The sequence below is a fragment of the Thunnus albacares genome, chromosome 13 (assembly GCF_914725855.1).
Source record: "Thunnus albacares chromosome 13, fThuAlb1.1, whole genome shotgun sequence".
NCBI classification, from domain to species: Eukaryota; Metazoa; Chordata; class Actinopteri; order Scombriformes; family Scombridae; genus Thunnus; species Thunnus albacares.
In genome coordinates, this window is record NC_058118.1 from 24711352 (window position 1) to 24716804 (window position 5453).

Sequence of the window (5453 nt, forward strand, 5' to 3'; positions counted from 1 at the left end):
TCCATAAAATTTTCTGTAGACATTCATGGTCCTGTGAGGATGAGGCCTAGTGTTTTTAATGACCCTCTGACCTTACCTCTGGTATCATCTCAGCCCACAACATCAAGTTCAAACATTCAACAAAATCTATTGGGTAGATGGTGAAAATTACTGAACAGTCTCCTGCTCCCCAAAGAATGAACTACCTCCATTTCCTCTAGCACTGTCATAAAACTAAAATGTCAATTTAGCAAACAAGCTGTGTCAGCGTCTAAAAGGCAGTTTGTCATGACATCTGTTGAGCATGTTGCCACAATATATAAGTCTTTCAATAACCCTCAATATAAACCACCAGGCGGCTAAAAACAGCAAAATCATACATTGTTCATTCCATCCAACAGTCCTGTACACTGCTGTCTGTCAGGGCCACTGGCAGAGATAAGACTGTAAGTCTTATTATTTCAGGGGTCACTGGAGCTGATGGGGAGTAAGAGGGGGGCGGAGCTGCTCTGGACGAGTCAGTGGTCTCCAGAGCATCAGGAAGGTGATAAGACTAAGCTGAATATATATGAGCTCCAGTCCAGGGGATGGCCAGGGAAAAGGTCAGTGTCATCAAACCTGGACTGAACACATGTTCTTAGACCTTTTGTCAGAGACAGAAGCAGGAAGAGTTTGTGCCTAAAGCTCAGAAGCCCCACCCAGACTTCTTGCCCCCCCCCCTCACTTTGTGCACAAGCATTTATCACAAGTTCAGATGGAAAACAGCCCTTTAGGTACTGGTAAGACCATAAACTGTATACAAATATGGACATCATGACAGCTCCCCAAAAGTGAAGCCAAAACATCTTGATCACCCCCTGGTGGCTGGCTGCAGTACAGGTCATAAATCTCGCCCCCTCAATGTTAGCAGATGGGACATGAGCCAAACTAAAAATCAAAGTGCACGTCAAATAAATTTTTCCCAAAGTTGGTTTCTGTCATTTATAGGTTGTTCTTACCATGCTGACATGTGTCCAAGTACTCGTTTTTCAGATAAGTTTGTTTTTAATCAGCTATTTGACGATATAGAAAGTGATGATTGACAGCTGTGACAGCCTCAAACCTCTGTCAGGCAGCGGACAGCTAAGGGGGCGTGACCTGCATCCCCGACTCTACTGCACAGACTCTGGCTCCAAATGACATCACACAAGCAAGATGGCAGCTCCCAGAAAGGAGATATTTTGGCTTCGCTTTTGCATAGCGGTAGGAGGTGCAGACCTGTCGACCATATTTATATACAGTCAGTGGGTGAGACAGCAAAGGCTTAACAGACACCAAAACACTGCACAGGGGTTTATTATACTCAGAGGCAGGATTTTACAATTCTGGAAAGTTTTATCCTTTGGCAATTATTTTATCTTTGTCTGTATGATTGTGAGGTAATCAGTAAACAACCAGGAATGCGGTCTTGCACGTATATTATTGGTCACCAAAGCGCCTTGCCAGATGATTACATTGCAGATTTTTTTTACCAGAGCTCTCTGTGTTGGCATCCCCTGCTGCATCAACAGACTGAGAGAAACAAGCTTTATGTATCCCTTAAAGTAAAGGCCTTTGAGCTTTCAAACCAACCCTAGAAGTGACTTTCACATACTACTAAATTGCAACAACAAAAACGTTTTGCTAGAAACGTAATGCTGGCTGAGTTATGAATACTGCATCTCAACTTAATGAGACAATGCTCTTCATCAAAGGATTTGGCAGGTTGCAAAAATGTTGATACTGTACGTATTAGCGTGAAACGTTCAGAGACAACATATCTGGTTGTTTCCCACCAAAATATACAACCTTGCAGCACAATATCTGCTGGTGGAAATCACAGCATTATTAAACTTTTTATGGTTATGTTTAGACACTGGCAGCATTTGGTTAGAGAAAGATTATGGTCTCCGTTTAATACAGGAAAAAGTCTGCAGTGACTTGAAGCATAACACATATTAGCATTTAAGCCACACCACAATCTCTCACTAATCTTAACCAAAGTGCTTTTGTTACCTAAAGCTAACCACATGCAGGACTCAGTGAACTCGGGTCTCTGGTGTCAGAGTCCTGAGGCTTGTATGTTCCCCATCCACCCCGACCTCCTCCATCTGACCTCAGAGCGATATATAAATGTAGCACTTCAAAAATGTTACATCTGAAAATAATCCAGGCAGCGGTTACGTTTGCTAATGCAACGTAGGTGGTAATGCTATTTAGTTGTAGAAACATTATTTCTAGGAAACAGGGTTGTTCATACATAGGTAAATGTAGCAGCTGTAAATAAAAAAATAATGAATAATTTGTGTTCACAATTCTCTGAGTTTAAAACGTATTTTGCTATCGAAGCTTTAATTAATAGACCTTTGGACTAATGCAGTAAAATACATGCAGATGCAATTATCTACTTTATTTTCTTCTAAAAAAGTAATTCAGGTGACCTTTTCCTTTTCCCACTACTTAATTAAAAGCATAGCTGTAAGATAAAAATTCTAATTTAACAATTTCGATAAGCTTTTTAAATTGCAGACGTTATTTTAATGAGTTATATGTTAATATAATATAATATCGTGAGTCATTTCAACTCAAATTAATTCATTGATTTAAAACAAAATTCAGGTTGTAGTAACTTAATGAAATTGAACCTGCACCTTGAATGCAGGATCAAGTACCATTGCCCACCCACTTAACAAAATCAGACAGTTCAGACTGTGTATCAGAGGAGCTGTAGGAATACAGAGGACATTTTCAAGGTGAGTATCATTTTATTTACAAACAAATTCTACTGTAATGTAAAGTAATATCTTTGGGCATGCCCTGAATTGCGATATAACCAGTAGTGGACTTGTGTACAGAAGTTAGGCTACACCTGCTATCTGTTCCTACTACACATAGCTAAGGCTCGTCATATCTAGCAGTGTAATCTGGCCGTCATAGCCTTTATTTTAGTGAAGTGGTGGATTAGAATGATAAAGTTTTATTTGTGGAATCTGCTCAGCTAAACAGGGCTTTTCATGAAGCTTGAAGTTCCCTGTAGGCAAATCGCTGTTGGCCAAACGCAGCCGTTGGACTGTGGACAGTTCTGTCCGAGGGATGCGGATGATGCGGTGCAAGTTTTTTTATGTTTGTTTGTTTGTTTTGTTTTTCTCAATCTCTTCCTCATTCCTCCAGTGTTGCTTTTGTATCTATAAAACCAGCAGCAAGAGATATAAGGTATAATAATATTTGTATTGTAGATAATTTGGGATTTTGGTTACTGTGATATTGTGATACAACTTAGAGTGTGTGTATTTTTCCTGTTCTTAAAGGGAGCATTACATTTTTTCTTAAACCCACAGTGCGGAACTTTTACATATAAATGAACGGCCGTTATATTCGAGTCCTTGCTAAACGAGTTCACACAAAGCTGATTAAATCTAGAGAGTTTTTAATCTGGTGTCTGGTTTGACATTCCCGTGTATTTTACATTTGGCACTGTGGTTTTAAATACTGAAGGCCTATAACTTTATAGCAATATGGATATTTGTGGGACAATTTACATTTGTGTTGTTGTTGTTTTAAGATTTAAATATCAAATGCCATGTGTTCAAATATACGGAAGTCGAGAGCAGCCATGCGACACTTTTTTTTTTCTTAATGCCGTTATCTCGAGATTACGAGTTAATTATTCAGTTATCTCGAGAAAATGAACTTTGTTATCTCGAGATAACGAGATAATCAACCCATTATCACAAGAAAACAAAAGGTTGTTTCCTCTTATTACTCATAATGGTTATCAGAGATCAGGAGCGCCATGCCAGCGTTCATAGACGGTGTCTTGACAACTGTAGCAACTGATTTAAGCTGAAAATGTCAGATCAAGGAGTTCCCCTTTATTATTAACAGCACCTTTATTAATGACATCTGTGTCACGGCCAAATGGCAGGTTGATTAACTCCTGGTGATAATATGATGGGATGTTACATGGAGGAGAATTACCAAATAAGACCTTTCAAGTGTTTCCATTTTATTAGAATTAATGGGAGACAGAAGTAGGGTGGAGAGAAGGAATAAGAACCAACATATGACAAATCTGAACCCATGTCCTTAAGAGCCATCTGAAGGCTTCTTGTGCTTGATCTGAATATTTGAACCATCCATGTGAGGGAGACATGGAGAGAAGAAGACACCCGTGATAAATCTAATGATAAATTATCTCATTCTGAAGAAATCAGCCTTTTGTTTTTTTGAGATAACGAGATAAATTAACTTGTGATTTCAAGATAACAGCGTTAAAAAAATAATTGCAAGCACAGCTGTTCTCAGCTTCAGTAAACGGCAGTGCAAAATTTTAAAAAAGTTAATTTCCTAACAATTTTGTTGTTGAATTAATTAATTTCTTAAAGCTACTAACACGAAAAAAAAGTAAAAGCTAAAAACTACTGAAGAAAATCTAATTGGACCAACTAGATTTTTTACCAGCTGTTCATAATTATGGTAATCAAGTACATGACACTTTTAAATATTGTAGGAAAATTAGTTGGAACAACTTAATTTTTATGAGTAATCAACTTAAAAACTTGTGTTTATGCTACCAATTGTTCTTTTGATTGTAGAGATAAAAACTAATTCCCGTAACTCAGAGTAGTTTTGGCTGGTTCAACATAATTTCATCAGACGTTGTCATAACTCACAAAAGCTTGACGCAAACTGCTGCGTTAATTCTTTTTTTGTTGTTGTTGAGCCAAAACATTTGTTTTTCAACTGCCCTAGTACTCTTGTTAGGTAAGTAATTTTAGTTGTTATAATTTACTTACTTAATACTTACTCATCTTATTTATTTATCATTTCAGTTATAATTTTTTTCTCCTTTATTTTTAACCATTACATGTCACGTATGGGACCGCTGTAACTGCAAGATAATATACAAAATGTACATTGTTAACATAAAAACTTGCACATTTATGAGATAAATTCAATTTCTTCATTCATTTCTTATATTGAATATAGATTTTGTTGTTTATTTACAGTCTGACAGAATCCAAGCATCGCTATAAATGACAAGACGTTGTGATTCTCATTTAACTCCCATGCATTCATGCATTCACATGCTGTATCTATTCTGATAGATATTCACATTGTATGTAGCTGACTTTAAAGATAGTTGAAAATTAAGGAAGGATGGATATTTTTATAGACTTATCCGACAAGAGAAGAATCTCCTTGATGATAAGAAATGTTTCAATTATACATTTATTACAGTGCTCTTAATAAGACAAAAGAAATCACACATTGACTCTCTTTCTGTACATATTTAAACCTTCTGTATGCTGCCTTTCCATTAATGTGACAGTATTTATTTCAGATTTAAGCGATGTTGAAAAGTGTTACAGAAATGCTCCGGAGGTCAACATACTATGATTGCCTTTTTGACTTTTACAGAAAAGTGTCTCTTGGTTTATTCAAACATGAGACCT